This window comes from Vanellus vanellus, assembly GCF_965231255.1.
Source record: "Vanellus vanellus genome assembly, chromosome: Z".
Classification (NCBI taxonomy): Eukaryota; Metazoa; Chordata; class Aves; order Charadriiformes; family Charadriidae; genus Vanellus; species Vanellus vanellus.
Genome location: NC_138908.1, coordinates 34,508,340 through 34,527,620, shown reverse-complemented (window position 1 = coordinate 34,527,620; position 19,281 = coordinate 34,508,340).

Here is a 19,281-nt window from a genome sequence, read left to right as displayed (position 1 = left end):
AACTCAAGTCACAGTCCCTTTTACAGTGGATCTCCTACTCAAGTTTCAGCTTCCACAAAACTCATGGAAATTTAATCTTCTGAGATGTTGGTGAGTACCTTCAATGACTATTATAGGACAGTGTGACTGATGGCAAGCAGACAGCATATTTGTATGTCCTGATTCCTGATGAAAATCAGACCAGGGTTTTTCATTGAGAAGGAAGTTCTTTTTTGAAAGATACACTTTTGGATATTTAGGGATTTTGACAAGTGATAATGTTTAAGAAGAGGAAAGAAACAAGCAAAAGTAAATTTCAGTCCTCTCAAAGGGCTCAAGTCAACATTCTAATAAATGCCATAAATATGGATAGTGAATGCAGAAACTTCTGACTAAGGGTTTCTATTTTTATTCTCACCCACGCTACTTTATGGTTGGAACAAATCAATTTTCCAAACCACTCTACAAATAACCTCTCCTGCCTGCTGTCATCTTCTTTTGCCCTCCAAAGTACAGAACTAGCTAGAAGTCTACAGAGTTCCCAGCAGCAAGAATGCATTACTTCTTAGTACTTGATAATTGCAAAGGTGAGCTGAATAGAAAGAGCTCTGCTCCAGGTGATGTTTGTCCTTGTCAGCTTTTTACAGGTGCAGAACATTGGAAAGAGGACAGTAACCTGACTCCTGATGAGAACAGGCTCCTGCATGCTGTTGGAGGCCAGTCAAGATGTCATTCTTCATGGGTGATGGCTCCCTTACTGCATCTTCACTTGCACTTTAGGAAAGCAGATACTGGATAGGCAGACCAGTATACTAGAAAACTACTGGTAATTATAGACAATGGAGTTCCCTTCCAGAGGAAATTAAAAATAATTTCCACCTTCACCACCACCTGAGCTCCTTTGATGACTCCAAGACATTAACAACCTGCAAGCCCCATAGCATACCTTTTTATCTGCAAATGGATCTATACCACACACTCTTGCAATACCCATGCTCTTAGAGCAGGGCAGGGAAGTCTGCCTGCCCAATGCACTGACCCAATTGCTCTCCTGTTTTCTCCCTGAGAGTGTCCTAGGGCTATGCCTATCCAGGTATAATGCTATTAATAATATCTCACCTGGGGACTGAAATCTACTCCTGAAAAGAGCATGTACACTGCCCTTTCTGATAGCAAATGTCAAACCATTCAGTGTTTCTTTTGTAATATCCTCTAGGGTGGTAGGTTTTTTTAAACAGAGATGGCAAATGCTTTGCACACCTTAATTTGAGGACTGTCATTCAGAGAGACAAGCAATGGACAGCAAATGAGAAGAAAGCTCGCCTTTCGTGTCCCCAGTGGGCACACAATTCTGCACAGTGTGTTTCTCTACCCACAAAAGGAGCACTGCCAGCTAGTTTATGCTGCAGGCTTGACCTGGTACTGTGGAACAGCTCAGGCCTTTGCTTTGGTTTAAGGAAATCAATTGTTCCATGGTACAATGCAGGCAAACTTCACAAGTTCAGACAGGAAGGTCATGAAAGGAGGATGGGGTATGATGGAGGCAATAGCAGGGCTTGTACCCTTTAACAGAGAGGCAGCTGGACAGTATGTCTCTCCCATCACGTGATCTCCACCTGATACTTTAATAAAATTTTCTCGGGACCTTGACAAGTCAGAGGAGTACCAATCTCCATTAACTTTGGCATCTGGTTGGTATGCCTGAGCAGTAACTAATGGAGACAATTGCCTGCCACACAAGTTCTTCATGTGCCAACATTTTACATATTACAACCCGTCTCAGTTCCCTCCCGTCCCCATTGCAACCTGCTGAATAAACAAAAGAGGGGTCAATGGTCCCTGGCATAGGATGCAAAGACGACATGACAGTAAAACTTATAAAGACAGCAGCAACTGTAGAAGGTGGCAGTACTCTGGAAAGGTGGAAGCCTTTTCTGATTTTCCCTGAGTTTCTAACAGTTCAGTCTCCAGTTGGGAAGAGCACTGTGGTGTACCAGAGAAAGGTTACCCATGACTGCCCTGGCAGAGCATCAGGCATGGAAGGCCATCAGGACCAACATGTCTGTGGACGCTGGTTTTGTTCCAAAGACATCTGAAGTACGCATAACACTCATTGCCACTTTCCTGGCCAGGGCCAGATCTCTGTCACACTTGGCTGTCCAGAGGGCTCTTAGGGCACCAGACATGAAGCATGGTTTCCTCTGGCTGCTGAAATGGCAACACAACTCCTCTGTAGCTCCTGGTGCCAGTCCTCTAAAGCACGTCCGGCAACAAGTGATCTCATATGACTTGAAAATCAGGATGAAATACCTCATCAATTTGAAATCCATTCTTCTGGGGTGCTTGTCTAGATTTTTTTTTGAAACTTTGTTTTTTTAAATCATTGACCTCAGACAAACCAGTGGATAAATTATATTTTTTCCTATGTCAACAGTTTGTTATCAGAGGAAATGTCCTCAGAGTCAGGACTTGCTGTTTTTTGTGTTTTATCTGTGCAGCAAATTCCATTAAGTGAAATTTAATGCCAAAGCTCTAAGATCTGCATTCCTGGGGAATGACTGTTTGGGGGGCATTGTCTTTGAATCAGGAGCAAACACAAGCTGATAAAACACTTGTTGGATTATTTAGTCATGCCATCTTTTGCTGGATAGCTAACACACACATACAAATCACTAGAGGCAAAAATATTTCCTAAGTGGAACATTGATGATTCCTGAAAGATACAGCAATGGTCTTAGGCAAGTAAGCAACCCTACTGGTGATTAAGCTGTTCCTGACATACATAACGGCCTGAACAAGATCTCCCTCTGCCCCCTCAGAGTGACAAATCTTGTTTGTATCTGGCAATGTTGTGCAGCAACGCACATGGAGAAAGAAAACATCACACTGTATCATCTTCTCAAAAACATAACTGGCTGATTCTTTGTTGCTTTGCACCATGTAATTTAGTAGCAGCTAGAGGAAGCCTAAGAGTCGTCTTCTCATCCCCATCTGTAGCAAGAGGGGCAGAACAAGCTGGGGCAGAACAGCTGCTTGCTCTGCTCAGAGGCCAAGGGTCTGACAGCATTTCATTAGGGAGGCACTGCACTACTTGTCTCCCTCAGCCACCATAGCGTGCCATACTTCTCCAACTGGAAACTCATCTATGACACATCAGTGACCAGATATGGAGGAATTGTCTCTTTGTCCCCACTACTCCCTCCTGTATCCTCTTGTTTTCAGGACATAAGAGAATACATAGGCTTAAGTATCAAAACTACTCCTAACCTGGTAGCAAGACTCTGTCAAGACCCTCCTACAGCACTGCTGCTCACATCAGACGTGAAGGTTTTGTTGAAGACCCCTTAACTTAAGGTTCATGTGCTTATGAAAATCCGTATCTAACCTGATAGGTTGCAAAATATAGCTTATGCACATGACTTGCATATAGATCAGAAGCTGAGGGATGAATAATGCTCAAATAGCAAGAACTGTTGGATTTGTTTAGACCCGTGTGTTTGGCCACTATAGTTTTTGGAGAAAGCTGACAAGTGGACTCAAGGTGCAGTGCTGTCTAATAATTGTTGAAAAACTAAAGCAACACAACTGTCATGATGATCCCAGACCCAATGATGTTCAGGTTATTTTATTGATACCTACATGGTCTAGACCCAATTTTGAGACCATGAGCAGGCTATTAGTTAAATTGAGCTAGCCACTAATCAGTTAACTAAACCTCCTGCATAGAAGCAGCAGAAAGACTTCTTCCAGAATGGGGATAAACCACTTTATGTTTCTCAATTCCAGTTCAGGCCAAGCACAGTCTTCAGCAGTCAGATACATGAGGTCACAATCAGCCAGAACAAACTGCCCTTTGGTTTCTTTTACAAAGAAACCGTACTCTCACAGACTACCTTCTCAGATCTGCCAGTGCTATACCTGATTTATATAAGGGGAGACAGAAAACCACAGGTTGCAACAACATTACAGTCTGCAATATCCATTAATTGACTGCTCTTTCCTGAAGGTCCCAATTGTTGCTGAACAATATCTCAAGTGTTATCATCTGGCTAAGGATATGTCTGTGCGGTGGAGTGATTGCTCAGCTCTGCAGAAACAGCTGAGGAACATGCCTCTGACTCTCCTTTGTCTTCAGACTAGATGCAGAGACTTTTCAAAGCAATGCAAAGGGAGATTTTAGTGCCTGAGGAAGGAGGATGAGCCTACCCATCTCGAAGCCCAACACAAGGGAGCTACAGAGGACCAGAGCAGAGCAAGAAGAGGTAACCTCTCTCAGGATCCCCAGCATAAACACTTCTGCAGCTCCTAAACAGTGTGATCCTACCTCTGTGTGTGACAGCACCGCCCTGCACAGAGCAGCCACAGCCACATCGTAGCGATTGCCTGACTGGGATGAGGGAGAGAACAGCTCAGATCCTTGCACTGATGGGTTTGTAGTAGGTATGGGGTAGGAACTTTACCCTTCCTTTCTCAAAGTGAAAAACAGCACTTCATGCACTAGCTTACTGATTACCCCAACACAGGGCTCTTGCGCTCTTCCCTGCTGGAGCTGCTTGTTGCAAGGTGTTGTAGGTGCCTTAGCTTTTGTAATGCTTTTGCAAATAGGCTTGCTGCAAGTAGAAACTTGCAGCTCTGCAGCCCGCCTTCTACTTGCAGCTCGGTATGCTGAGATGCTGTGGCTGTATTTTCCAGTCTGTCTGCCAGAGTGTTCTCCCTCTGTTGTTTTACTGCTGTTCTCATTTTCTTGCACCTGTGACTCTGCCAGTGTTGCTATGTTGGGCTCCCACAGGAAGTGACTGCCACTGAGATGAGAACTCTGCCTGTGTTCCCCCTTTTTCTACGCCTTTGGTTGCTTTAGTTTATATCTGGGACCCCGTTAGGTGCATGCACAAAGCTTAACAATGAGTCAGTTTGCAGCACTTACACCTGAGCAAAGCGTGCATTAGTATGTGCAGCATCCCATAAGCAGGGAGAACCAGGACAGACTCTGTGTGCCTAATTAAAAACTTCATGATTACTAAGGGGAAGTATTATGGGGGGATAATCTGCTGCCCTGGACATGGAATCAGGAAGAGGACACTTCTCTGAGAACCTCCACTACTTCTCTCCCCACTAGCTGCTAGAGAGCCTTTTCCTTTCCCTTTGCTCTTTCTCTCTTTTAATTTTTATTTTCCTCCAAAAGTAACTTCCACCATTACTGCCAATGCATGCCATCAGCTACAGACCCTGCTAATAAATAGTTGTGCATCTGTCTCAACATGCTTTGTGCAGCGTGTTCCAAGCTGTATAAATGAAAAAGCCAGAGAAATGATAGTCCTTGGGTAAGGCCTTATACAGGAGTCCCTGCACCCATATATAGGGGTGGGTATAGGTTCAGTTTCAGCTCCTGGATTCCTCTGTGCTGCCTGCAGGCGTAGTCTGGGGGGCAGTTGGGAACCTCACTGAAGGCTCCTGGGGCTTCCACTTTGTGAACAGTCAGTGCTGGAAACCTCAGCGCCTAGACCAGCTAAATTTGGATGGCTGAATATCCTTAGGAAATTGTATATCCGTAGCAAACCTAGCTGAGTGTGCTAGGTCCCTGGCCTGGCTGAAGGAGTACCAGGTAAGCAGGCTGATGGCCAAAAGCGCTGAGCAGCTTCCTCATGCCCATGATATAGCAGTAGCCGGTGGGGGTTGCTACTGTAGATGCAGTGGCACATTATCAGTTGTCATTGCTTTTCAATCATGGCCAGCTAAATTTGCTAGGAAATCATTGATCAACCTGACAAAGGTCATTAACTACAATGGGTTCACAAAACACTACTATTCCCTCTGCTGTGTAGGGGCATTGGTTGCCCCCCTGCAAGGAAGGCTTGCCTTCCATTGGATGTGTTTGGTAATGTGAGTGCCCAGCTGGAACGAGTGAGAGCTGCTGGGCAACAGCTACTTCGCCTGATTGAAAGAATACAACTGTTTTGCTCAGCTCTGTTCCCAGTGTTACTATGATTATGAATTCAGTTGTTCATATTTTGTCATAGGCATTTTTCATGGATTAGGCATTTGGTTTCCACACTGTCATTAAAACCATGGTCTGGCTCCAGGGTGCTCCGTTCCTCTGCTGACCCTTTGGCTTGCTGATCCTATAGGGTAAGGTACTTGAAGGGACATGGTTTTGGAAAAAAATGGGCAGCTCATTCCGCAGCGGGTAGGAACCATCTCATGCTTCATAGGTGTCAGATAAACATAGCAAACAGATGATGTCAGCTCCGTGGTAATGAAACAAAAAGGACTTGCATCTGCTAAGAAATGCTCAGGGCCAGCTTCTGACACCCTCTGACTCTTCTGACTGTCTTACCTCTGCATGCATGGCCCTAGAGAAGACACTGGCAGTATTTGCATCAGGAGGTAGTCCTGTGAGGACAGAGTGGAGTGATCTGGGCCCAACTGCTACTAAAGTGCTAATGCTCCGGAAATCCCAGGAGCCAGCATTGTCTAAAGGGTTAGTACAGTGATTAACAGGCTCTCTAAACACCTCTGAGTTTCCAGAAGTTCAGCTTTAATGACCTCACCTCGGAGGTTGATGTTTCCTGGCTAGACTATGGCCAGTAAGGGTTATTTGAACTTTATGCAGTTCAGCTACAGAGTATAATGATTTCAAAAATAGTTTTCTCCATCACAGCATTACAGCACAGGATATGTCTCTGCATGTTCCAGTCTGTATCTGCACTTTGTTACTGAGGCTAGGCTGGATTTCCAAGTATCTAGAAAAGCACCAGGCTTCAGGAATACAGTTATGCAGGCACTGCCACTGGGACATGCAGCTGGACTTCAGGAAGTCTCAGGGTTCGATGCAACATGTGCAACTGTGGCTTTTCCTGACCATGGAAGTCTTGCTTCTTTCCTCCACACCACACCTCTCTCTGGCATAATGGCAGGTCTGTGACTCATTGCAGGGCAGCCTTTTATACCTCTCCATGCAAATTGCCCAAGCATCAGCATGGTGATGAGGCCACCTCAGGGTTACTGCTGGGTGGCCACAGCTTTCCTTGACAGGGAAGGGACCAGGGCATCTTAAAACCTTCTGCTGAGCATCCCTTGCCAGCTCCCTATGGCAGGCAGCAGACAGGCGACATCGCCCTGTGTTCCCTTGGCTGTCCTGAGGGAATGTTAGACCCACTGCGCCACTGTCAGCCACCCCCTCTCAGGCAGAAAAACATGTAATCATAGGTCAGACACCACCTGGGTTTGGGTCTTAGAGTAGAGATGTTGCCCCTGTGCTGAGCAGGACAGGTGGCATTGCTAATGCTCCCGCAGGGCTTGGGGTTGGCCTCTGCTTGCTGCCTGAGGGAGCCCTGCAGCCCTCCCCAGGAGCTGTCCCCGCCCCCATCCTACCCCCTTACCCTTTTATTGGTGGCTGTTTGTCCCAGACCATAGTGGCCAGGTGTGTCATGCTTTCTGTTTCACTCTTCCTGGCCTTTTTCCTGCCCCCTCCCAAACTAGCTGGGCTGCAGCAAGAAACTTGCACAGCAGCACTCCAGAGTTGGGGTGGAAGGCAGAGCTGAGCCCAATCCAGCCCACCTTTCTTCTTGTTGACATCGGGTGCATGGGCAGAAGGGCTGCCCTGCACTTCTGGGTGGTTTCCATGCTGCCCTGTCCTGTCCAGCTCCAGGTGCCATCTCTCTTCCTATCCACCCATAGGTGACAGTGCCCAGGAAAAGTGCGACTGGTCTGAGGGTAAAGCAGCCTTTTATTCCTCCTCACCCTGACTCCACAGCCTTCTCCTTTCTGCCTTTTCTCTCTCTGCTCTCCTGCTTTCCCCCAGCTCACCTCTCCAGGATGCCCTGCCCCTGCTTTGCCCAGCCAAGTGGCCCTGGGGCAGGCTGGAGGAGCCCACAGGGAGAGGCAAGGAGCCTGCCAGCTCCTCCAGGTGCTGCCCTTCTGTCCCGCTTTTGGGGGCTGCCAGGAGGAGAGTTGGTAGCCTCAGCCATACAAAGCAGCCCAAGATACTTAGCACAGAATCTGTCATCTTGCGCCTGAGGGTGAATGCAAGGAGAGCAAAGGGGAGGGAATACCTCTCCCCACTGTGCACTGCTTAGAAAGAAACATGGTTTGTTATGATGCCAGAGCATCAAGCATGTTATTGCTTAATTTGCCTTGTGGGCCTTTTGCATGGCTTACATCATAGCATTTCAGCTCAGACCCATATGTTATCAGCTGCTAAAAAGACTAATCCAAAAAATATCTGTCACTGTATGTAACTCTCCTTGCTGCTGAAATAGTTTTAACAGATATGCAGCGCTTCTGTTAACACTCTCTTAGACAGCCATAAAAATGCTAGTCACACAAGTAGATAGATGCTTTTGTACCCCTGAAACCAAAGATCATGCCCAGTTTGGGGAGGGATCTCATCCTGAAAGAAGGAATAAAAGATTGGTTTGTTGAAGAATAAGAACAGCCAAAAATTTCCTTTGCAACTCTAGTTCAAATTTGGCTCCCTCACCTGCCTGATCACATACTCTGTCTGATACTGTAGGCTGCACAAAATGGTCAATGTTTGATTGATGCCTTTCATGCAAGCACAAGTCCAGCCCTTCAGTGTGCAAGGTATTCACAGCTAATCCCAAAGGGAGAGTAAAACTGGCTGGAGTTTGTGACTCAGTCAGACTCCACTCCCACCGAGCCTGATGTGGTGGACAAGATGTCTGCATCTTCCCTGTTTCTTTGCCCTTCTGATTTGTCAACATCCCAAGAGACTTTTTGGTCTTTACTTATGGGTTTGTGTTTTCTATCTGGCCAGTACACCTGCCTTTTCACTTCTTTACTTCACAGTTTCCATCCCAGAGCCCCATTTGGGGGGTGTCACCAGGCTTGCCAGCTGTATTTTTCTCCTAGGTACCAGCTCAGGACATTAGTGTGATTGATCCAAAGGCTGAGCTTGAATTTAGCCCCCTGAGGTTAAAAGGAACGCCTCTTCTGGCAGTTCTGCATAAAACACAGCAGCCTGGGAGCCAGGTGACATAGCATTGTCATCTACAAAACAGTGGCCTTGTCCTGGAAGTGAAGAGAAGTGTAGCTGGCCATAGTCAGTCTGCCTTGACTAGACTTGCATCTGTTCAAGGCTGGAAGGGAATATTCCCATCCACTTGAAGTGCCTTATCCTGGTGTTCGTCAGAGGGATAGCAAGTATAGGCAGATGGAAAATAGCACAGTGCATGCAGCTGGATAAAGCAGATCCATCCCTCCTTATACCAGGGACAGGAGGGATGTCTAACAAGTAATTGCATATTTGAAGAAGATAATTGAATTTAACCCTTCCAGCTAGCTCACAGAGGAGATGCCTTGGCTAAAGCTGAGTCAGTGTCATTAAACCAATTTTTCTTGCCTGCTATAAAGAACAGCCTGAGAAAGCTGACGTGACTAAACAGACTAGCAGCTACTTTCACAGTCTCTGGTTCCTTTTAGCAGATCCTTTTTATATGAGCCCTTGCAGCAAGCAGAGCTTTGATAATGGCCTAAGCATAACTGGGTTGAGTACTGAATCATTTGCACAGCCGTTGTCTTGCTATGTATGCTGCTTGGGTTTATGCTGTCGGGACAATGCCACTTAAAGAATACACACAAGAAAACAGTTATTATAGCTAGTAACTAGGTAAAACACTGGAGGTGTCACAGATGTTTTTCCCAGATCCCTTTAAATTCAAAATTAATCAGCTGACACCATTCAAAGACTGGATACCTCCCTGCATAAGGCAGAATCGAGGGGCTATGGGGAGACTTAGTTGCCCTAAAGGACAACTGAGATTATGCCCTTGTTTTACTTTTATTTTGTCCAGAACAGCTGGAAACCCTTTCCCACTGCATTCATTTAGCCTTCAGTGCTCTGAATCTGAAATTTACTTTGCCTGACCCCTACCACAGCCTTTTTTTTAATGCATGAATAGCACTGGGTAGGATAGATCAGCATTAAAGCGCGACCAGAAATCTGATCAAATTTCTGGTTTAGTCTTGTTGCCTAGAGCAACACATTCTGTGTAGATTTTCTGAGGGACTGCCCTTCAATGCACAAGTTGACTAAAAAAAAATAATTAACATTCTTGATTTTTACCTTGCTTAGACTATCTCCCACTTCCACAAGTGTCTTTTATTTCTCTTCTCTTCTTCTATTTCTTGTGCATAGAAACCAGAATGTAACTCAGCACCATCAACTAAAAAAGAAAATAGACGATGCATTTCAATATGATTAAGCCCTTTAAGTTTTCCTTTTCTAAGTGCAGTTTTGGGTGACAAACTCTTAGAGGTACCTCTTCTTGCAGGTATGTCTTTAAGAGATGTTTTTAATCAAAAAGTTATAACACTTAGGGAATAAGGGACTTCCACCTCCGTATGGTGCAGAGTAAGGTAGGGAGGCAATAGAGTGCCAATGCTGTAGGTTAGCCTCCCCCAGCTTGTGAGTTTACATGGATCAGATTCTTCATGGAGATACAGTCTTTAGTAATTATAGCAATGACAACTAGTATCAGACATAAACGCTGCTGGGCACCTGCTTGTGAGAAGAGGTTGTTCAGTACCTGGGGGGACCAGAACATGTAGGCCCTTAACTGTGAAAGCAACAGAGATGGCCATGGGGCAAGGCGAGTCACTGAAGAACCTGTTTACCTTGGTCCATCTTCACCTTTCTCAGTGCCAGTCCCTGAAACACACAGGTCCTGTTCAGCTGGACAAGTCCTTTCCTTGTGGCTAGCATAAGAGGTCTTCTGTGGCATTATACATCAATTTGTTTCCCACCTGTGAACAGCTGTGTTGAGATGACAGTCTGTGAGAGCCTAGATGAGCCTCTGGGCTGAGGCATGGCAGATCCTACAGGCTGTGGCAACTGAAGAAGTGACAAAACTATACCAATGCCAAAGTGCAACCTGGTAATTAGTGGCTATCCTTGCAAGAAGTCCACAGCACACCTCAGAGAAACCAAGCTTACCAACCCCCACGGTCCTGTGGGACCAGCGAGAAAACATTATCCAATCTGCTGCTAACTCCTCTGTAGAAACAAAATTCTCAGTCCTCTGCAAGTGAAAAGCTGCATCAGCTGGATGAAGTGTGGCAAGACCAGAACAATGTTGTAATGGGAATGTGCCCTGGCTGCAGCCACCCAGGAGTTAGGCTGTGATCTTGGAGAAGAAGAATTAGACGGGCAAAAGGCCAAAAGGCAAAACTTTGTCCCCATTTGGGTGTAAGAAACAGAGTTTTGTTTTCTAGCAGTTTGTGGTTTTGTTCTCTGAAGCCAGGGTAGAATTAAGACACACAGTAACCAGGACAATTATCAGTCTGAGGATTAGGCTCAGCACTTTTATGCTGTTTTGGAAGATGGGTGTGTTTCTACTCAGAGGTGTGGAAAAGTCAGAGGAGCAAGGACACAAGAATGCTCTAACAAACATAATTCAGACATCATACAGGACTGCTAACTGGAACAGCGCCTGGGATTTATTAGATGACCACCATGTGAACATGCCCCAGCCAATCAGTCAAGTCACTCTTCCTCCATTCTTAGAGAAAATCAGGACAGGCTTCAGTTTCTGGAAGCATACTGCTGATAATTGCAGAAATCTATTGTAATTTTGTTTCTGCCAGGGAGGGTCTCAGCTTTCCAAGAGGCAAGCAGACCTCTCCCCGCTATGCAGCAGACTCCTGTGCTGACTGAACAGCACTATTAATTTCACATTTATTTTCCTACAGTCCTGTTTGCGCACGGTTAACTTCTAGTGGTCTGTTTCTAGCCATTGTGCACAGTTTGCAATGGAGAAGCAAGTTCTATCTGCTTCTTCAACAACAGCCTGCAACCTTATGGAGCCAGATAATTCAACAGTCCCACTGGTTTTCTTCCTCCTTTTAGTACTTGCTCTTGATGACCAAGCAGGTGTTCCTGTTAGCTCAGGGGACACAGGAAAGATGACTGCTGTGCACAGACTCTCTAGAACAAGCTTTCTGTGAAATCAAAGCACTTGTCCTGTGTCTGGGTATTGCTCTCTGGCTGGAGCATGTAGGTGTTAGAGGAATAGGGACCATGTGTGCGCTCAAAGCAGAGCTGCAGCTCCCAGATATTCAGCCCAAAGGTCTCTAACAGGGATGGGGCATTCCTAAGTGTTATAGCTGTGCTGAATTCTTACTCCCTCTCATAAGCAAGAAATTTGTACCACTCCATTCCAGTTATGCCCTCTGAACTGTTCCTGCCTTCCTTCCCCAAAGGTCCTAAATACTCACTGCTGGTCTACTTCTTGCCCTGTGCCACAGACAGATGTCCAAGCAGACTTCCTAGGCAGTTCGTAGGAAATGGGAGCAGCAGAGATGCTCCTTGCTTCCTGTCTTCGGAGCTGGTCATGCCCTCATTCATATGCACCCTAAAAGTCATCTTCTGAGCACCAGCCACCAGGGAACAAGATCAAGCCATGCTACTCAGCACTCCTAACAGCTTTGTTGTGTTTCAGCTGCGAGCAGTGGCCTTGAGACATTTTCCTCTCCTTTTCTATTAACAGCACCAGGCTCGGATGCTTTTTTGTCCCGTGGTCCTTCCAAGAACTGGGGCATTGCATAGGATTGGTATTTCATACTCCAAACATATGTGATGTGCAGTTGAAACTTCCTGCAAATAAGCTGAGAGAGAACCCAAAAGTATGTTAGAGGTAACAAGCTTCAGCTAAAAAAAGGTTACATACTATACAGCACTGTGACATTATCACTGTCACTTGCATTAATAGCAGCAATCCTATTTTAATCCCAGTCATTGCAGTAGTGATTGCTATTAGCAAAGCAGTTATTCATGCCATTTCCAAACCTTTGCAGCTTTGTGAATGAAGGCAGGGACATTTGTTATCTTTTGAGAAGCTGCAGAGTGCTCACCTGCATAACCAAACTATGGTGATACTGGGCCTAATCAGCACATGCAATTGAGGGCTACAATCCTTGTAGAAGGTTTTCTCCTCCAGGGCGTCATTACTCTTCAAAGACCAAGAAAAGCAGCAAAATTTCTCCTGGGAAGGGTAGAGGTGAAGACTCTGTGCATTTAACCCAGTTATCTTCATTTCTATGTTAAAAGCGAGCAACTTTTTCTGTGGGGAGTCATGAAAGCATTAATGATTCATAAGCAGGATTCTCTTTGCCCAACTACTTTAGAGCTTTTGCACTTCCCCAAGCCCCTCCTATAGAATCTGACCTCAGGCATTTCTCCAGTTTAATGCAATAGTGAAAAAGTCTGTTCCAGAGAGGTGGGATTCAGCATACATGACATGGGTCATTTTGTACTTGGACTGCATGAGTCAGATATCTTGGGAAGAGGGATTGTGGGTAATTTACTAGTGTGAGTACAAGAGTGGGAGTTAGGTCACCACGTTTAGCAGTAGAAATACCTCAGCAATTCCTGGAAATGTTAACTGTTGAACACCTTTCCACTCTTTACATAGGCATAGCCAATCTGGTAGATCAGTACTAACCACCATAGCAAAGAGCTTGATCTGCATTTCAAAATCTTTATAGAAGCCTAGCTAAGTAGCCATGTGGCCAGTGCATGCTAGGCTTGCTGCTGTTATTGCTACTTCCAGCAACAAAGGGCTCTCCCTTTAGAGGGATTCCAGCTTGCAAAATCTTGGGGACTCTCACAGAGACATCAGACCTTTTAGAGTTACTGAGTCCTCTGTGAGAGTTTACTTTTGGATGACTGCAGTTATGTGCTTTAAGCAAAATAAACATCTTGTACAGGTAGTGGATAGCATCCAGCAAGTTCTTGCCACGTAGGTACAATGTTTATCTACAGGTGGATGGAACAGCTGGTTACACAACTACAGCCACTGGACACTCATGTCACTGCTTGGATGTACAAGGATGGTTGCGACCTTGTTGTCTCAATCTCAGCCACCATGCAATAGCACTGCTTAAACCAGCTGCCCTTCTGTCCTGAAGAGACTGCTGTGCATTTGATGACAGGAGCAAGCTGAGGCTCCATGTTGGTAGTGGGTCAGAGCATCTGCCGTTAAAGTGCTGTCTGCGCCCCCAGGGTTTGGAGGACCCTAACCCAGCCTGCAGGCTGAAAGTTTGCGTTGCACTTCATCATCTCAGCTCCCACCCACCACCCCTCCAAGAAATCAAGGAAAACATTTGCTCTTTGGTGCTAGAGATTGTTCAGCTTCTAAGTCACTGGATGCCACTGTTCTGAAGTAATTCTCACTACCATAGCTGTCATAGCAGAGTATTGACACAGTGTCTGGTTTCAGGCCAAAATACAGAAAGTCAAGCTGTGCATTTTTTTCCTCCTCCTCCAGGCTGGAACAAGCACTCCTGAGATCCTGTGTATCCTCAGGAAGAGAGCCCTGGATAGGTGTCTTCAAGCCAAAGGGCTTCCCTGCCAGTCCGGGAGCACTTAACACCCCTGGAAGCAAGTTACAGCCAGGAATGGCTGACCTATGAAACCTCCACACATGCCTAGGGCATGACTCACTGCAATACACTCAGATGGCCACCTTATTAGAGCAATGCTCTGAATACTTTTGGAGCTCCCAGGTCAGCCAGGTATCTGGGTGCCATTCCTTAACTGCAAGGGGTTTTCAGTCTCTGCTCTGAAGTTCAGCATCACTGTGTTCCTCAGGCAGTATGGCACATTTCCCATCACCTCAGTTTGTGGTGAATAATACCTTGGTTGCTGAATGTAACCAAGCTAAATATCAGCTCGATGGCAAAGCTGTTTATCTTTTACTCCTGAGACAGAACCTCATAGCAACCCCTTTGTTGTGCTGCCCCTCAAAAGCTGTTCCATTTCCTTAAATCTGAAAGATGTGGTACATGCATGGGGGAAGGTGGTGGGAAACAAACTCAGCCCTTTTAGATCTTCAACCAAAAATATTTCCAAAGAACATGCTGGAACTACGTGATGATATTGATGATGAAATACCTGGTGAAATACCAAACAAGGAGCAGCAAACATGCTGTTCTCCTGCAGCTGAGAACCTATTGCAGTCACCTAGGGACCAAGCTGAGAGATGTTCTGCTGCTGAGCCACAAATGCACTTGTCAATCAAATGAAGTTAGAATCATAGAATAGTTTGGAAGGGACCTTTAAAGGTCATCGAGTCCTTCCTTCCCCCCCCTCCCTCCCCCCCCCCCCCCCCCAATAAGCAGGGACATCTTCCTCAGAACCCTAGCCAACCTGGCCTTGAATGTTTCCAGGGATGGGGCATCTACAACCTCTCTCACAAAACTGTTAGTGTATTTCAGTACCCTCATTGCAAAAAAATTCTTCCTTATATCTAGTCTAAATCTTCCCTATTTTAGTTTAAACCCATTACTCTCTGTGCTGTCACAACAGGCCCTGCTAAAGACTTTGTCCCCATCTTTCCTGTAGGCCCCCTTTGAGTACTGAAAGGCCACAACAACGTCTCCCTGAAGCCTTCTCTTCTCCAGGCTGAATAATCCCAGCTCTCTCAGCCTGTCCTCATAGGAGAGGTGCTCCACCCCTCTGATCATTTTTGTGGCCCTCCTCTGGACCTGCTCTAACAGGTCCATGTCTTTCCTGTACCGAAGACTCCACAGCTGGATGCAGTACTCTAGGTGGGGTCTCACCAGAGTAGGGTGAGAAGGGTGGGGCAGAATCACCCAGAGGGGCAGAATCACCTCCCTCGACCTGCTGGTCATGCTTCTTTCGATGCAGCCCAGGATACAGCTGGCCTTCTGGGTTGTACAAGTTGTAGGACAACAAGTGAAGGTTACTAAAAATACCATTTGACACATCTGAAGTCCTCGAATGGCAATTTTAACTGATTATGAGAGGCACAGAAATATTCAGATAGGCTCTGGACTATATCGAGCAGCCAAATGAAGCAAAGAGCTGAGGGTAGAACTACTCTGAAGACAATCCTGTTAACTGGACTTCAGGTTATCTGGACTTCAAATCTGTTACCAAATCTGTGTTCAGTAATCACAATTTCCTCTTTGGATTTGGCAAAGCTGTTTGTAACAGGCCGTATAAGTCCTATTTGAATGAAGCTGGCACTTGGAAATGAAAATAATAGGGACTAAAGCATAAATGTTCCTTTCTGTTATTTCATTGATATGACCCAGAGTGTGTGACTTAGCTGCTGATTAGAAAACAGACACAAGATAGCTGTGGTCTGCCAGTTGTGATTTGGAATTTTATTACTTTGAGCTTTATTTCATAATCATTAGCCATCAGATAAATATTGCATGTTTTAGTTTAATATGGTAAGATGGTGTAAGCAGATGTTAAGATGTCAGAATTACAGGGCTTTTTTTAATGATTAAAATGTTTCATGTATCACTAGGATGGTATTACTTTGTTTTCTAGAGCTTTTACTAGGGGATGATTTTAAAATGGGATACTGTATTGCAGGTTCCTGAATTTACACTGTGCACTTTGTTTCCTATGGTTTTGGATTACTGCTTTCATAACCCTAGTAGTTCCCATTGCTTTTTCCAGGAATGATGCTGTAGGTGCAGGTATCTGAGTCTCCTCATATACATTCAACAGATTATCATCTGACTCACCTCACCCTCAGCTTTGGGCCTTTAGGGTGCGAAGGTGGAGTGCAAGATGGGAACCTTCCAAGAGCCAGAACTCAGGATAATTGGTCTTTGGAGATTCTCTCTTTGCCACATATAGAGGGCTCAGGACCCATCACTTGGGCATCTTCAGTGACTCTTTCTGTTTGGGATGAATCATTTGTGTATAGGGTTATTTCAATGAAATGAGACACCCACTGCCACCCTTGACCCTAGTCTGAGTCCCCTCAGTCCTCCACCTTGCCAGTCCCTTCTCAGTTGTGGCCCTGTGAAGGCTCCTCTGCAAGCTGTGATCCAGCTTGGGGATCCAATTGGGGAAGCAAGAGACATTCCTTTTCCATCTCTTCACAGCCGTACAGGTCAAATACCACCATCATTTTTTCGACTCTGCTGTGCAGAAGGTGTTTTCTCTTGGATACAGGCAATTTTGCAGCTGCTGCATGGCCTTGTTGAGCCATTTTTTCTTTCCTGTCACTGAGCATGCACTGAACATCAGGAAATCATTACAGCAAATTGGGAGACTCTATGTGTGTGTACACATAGTGAATGCATCGCCCAATTGTCTGCAGTAATGTGCAGGGTAGGTTAAAATACCTCCCACGCAATATTTGGCTTCTGAAGCTCAGTTCCAAATTGGCCATTACCGGAGTAATGATTTAATCAGTTGTTAACAATCACGGTACTCCCTACCAACTGATGAGCATGTAACCTTGCAAAGACTCCCTCACCAACTCCTCTGCTGCTGTCATCAGAAGATCTGGCCTTACTTTGTGTGGTTTCTATGTGCTGCTGCCACGGTTGCTCTCTCCTGAGTTCCCAGGGCATTGCATCGACTGCGGGGAAATCTGCTATCCCCAAGGGGAAGAAGGAAACCTCAGCAGCTGCCTTTTATGTTAAACGTCCAACTTCCAACTAAAGTAGGTGCTAGGTTACCTCCTGATCTTATAGAGTGAGGTCTAGCTTTCAAGGGAAATTCATTCTGTTGATACTCATGGCTTTGTTGCAGTCTCAGACAGTCCGTGCAATGCTTAGCAAGTGCAGGGCTCTAAATAACACCTGGTAGAGAGACCCATACAATCCTTAACCCCATTGATATGGCAGCCTTCCTAGATGCACGTGGGCTTGATTGTGTTCCACCTCTTCATTGCTGGGAGATGTGGAACTTTCTTTAAGTCCTTGTCTTGATGGGTGGATCAGGAACATACCAGTGGTTTGTGGCATTTGTCCTGCCACACTTAGTCTGGATACATGGGGAATAATTTTGCAATCAGCAGAACTTTTCTAATAAGGGCTACTTTGCAATGACTCCAGCAAAAGGTCATAGCGTCAGGTAGAAGGAACACTCTGGGATCAGAAGTCCCCAAGGCTCTGTGTGTTTTTTCTGAATGCTAAAATGAGATTTAGCCTTGAAGGGTTCCCAGTGCTATTGTTAAGGGTCTGTTGCCACTAAAGAAGAGTTCTCATGCTCATAACCTGAGGACAGTCCATGTTGCTTTCCTTGGCCTATACAGGTTAATCATCAGTGACTAGCTGGAATATCTTGAGGCCTTTGATACAGTTTTCTTCCATCAGCTGTATCTGAGACAAAGAGAACTAACTCGGGGAATGTGTCGTCCATATCATGCTCTAATAACTGGGTGGAGTTGGCATGCTAAAAGCATACCCAGCAGTGGGCTGCAGAATTGAGAAGGATTTGCTTGCTTTTCCTGTAGTGTTCCCTGAGGCCATCTGCTTCCTGACCTTGTGGAGAAGTGCAGAGGCAGGAGGTTGGCAGAGAGAGACAACAGGATAAAGACAGCATGGAGTGACAAACAATGTTTTTGCAAGGACAGCCATTTGGGACACACAATGATGTGTTCCCTAAAGTACTCTGTTCAGTGTCAAACATCAGGTGAGGTCCTCAGTCCTTGTTGACTCTGAGTGGTTCTTAGGATACTTAATTGATTCAGAAATCCCCTACCTCCCTCTCCCATCCAAGAAGACCAGCTGGGATGCCTGAGAAGGAGACTGGCTTCTCAGAGCAACCCATTTGCATTTCAACAGTCTGCAGTGGAAGATAAGATGAGCATCTTCCTTTTCTCAATACTAATACTGTGCAATGGGATGCTGGCGTGGGCTTGCTCTGATGTGACAAGGCCCGACCCAACTTGCTTGTTCAGGTGAGCCCGAGTACCCAGACTCCCACCTACAGGGTCCCTCTACATGCAATGGCAAGACAGGGAAGTTATCAGAGGGGAACTGAATCCATCCTGAGGTCTGACTGGCCTGCCAGGTCTTTACTTTCTGTGTTGAAAATGGGGGAGGGAGGGTGACAGAAAACCCACACCTGCTCCTCCTTGCCTTCTGCCCTCCCTCTCTCTGTCCCTCCATTCCTCCATCCCTCCATCCCTCCATTCCTCTATCCCTCCTCAGTTTGGCAACTCATTCAGTACCTACCGGTAGGTGGAAGGAATCTGACCTGCATGTTTCTACAAGGCCTTGGGACAAATGGATGTGAAACACATCCAAGATGTCTTTGTTGCATTCCTCCTTCCTTTGCTCACTCCTAGCTTTCCTCCTTCTATTTCATGCTTGTCAATAGCAAATGACTTTATGTACTAATATCATGTAAGGACAGCCAGATCAGATATCTCCACTGCCCTCTTTCCAGGAGTGGCAGATAGGTGAAGAAGGGTAAGAGCAGGGCAACTATACATGATATTTCCACCTTATATAATCTTCACATGTTTTCAGTTCAGATATTTCCCACATCTGATGTGGTTTCCA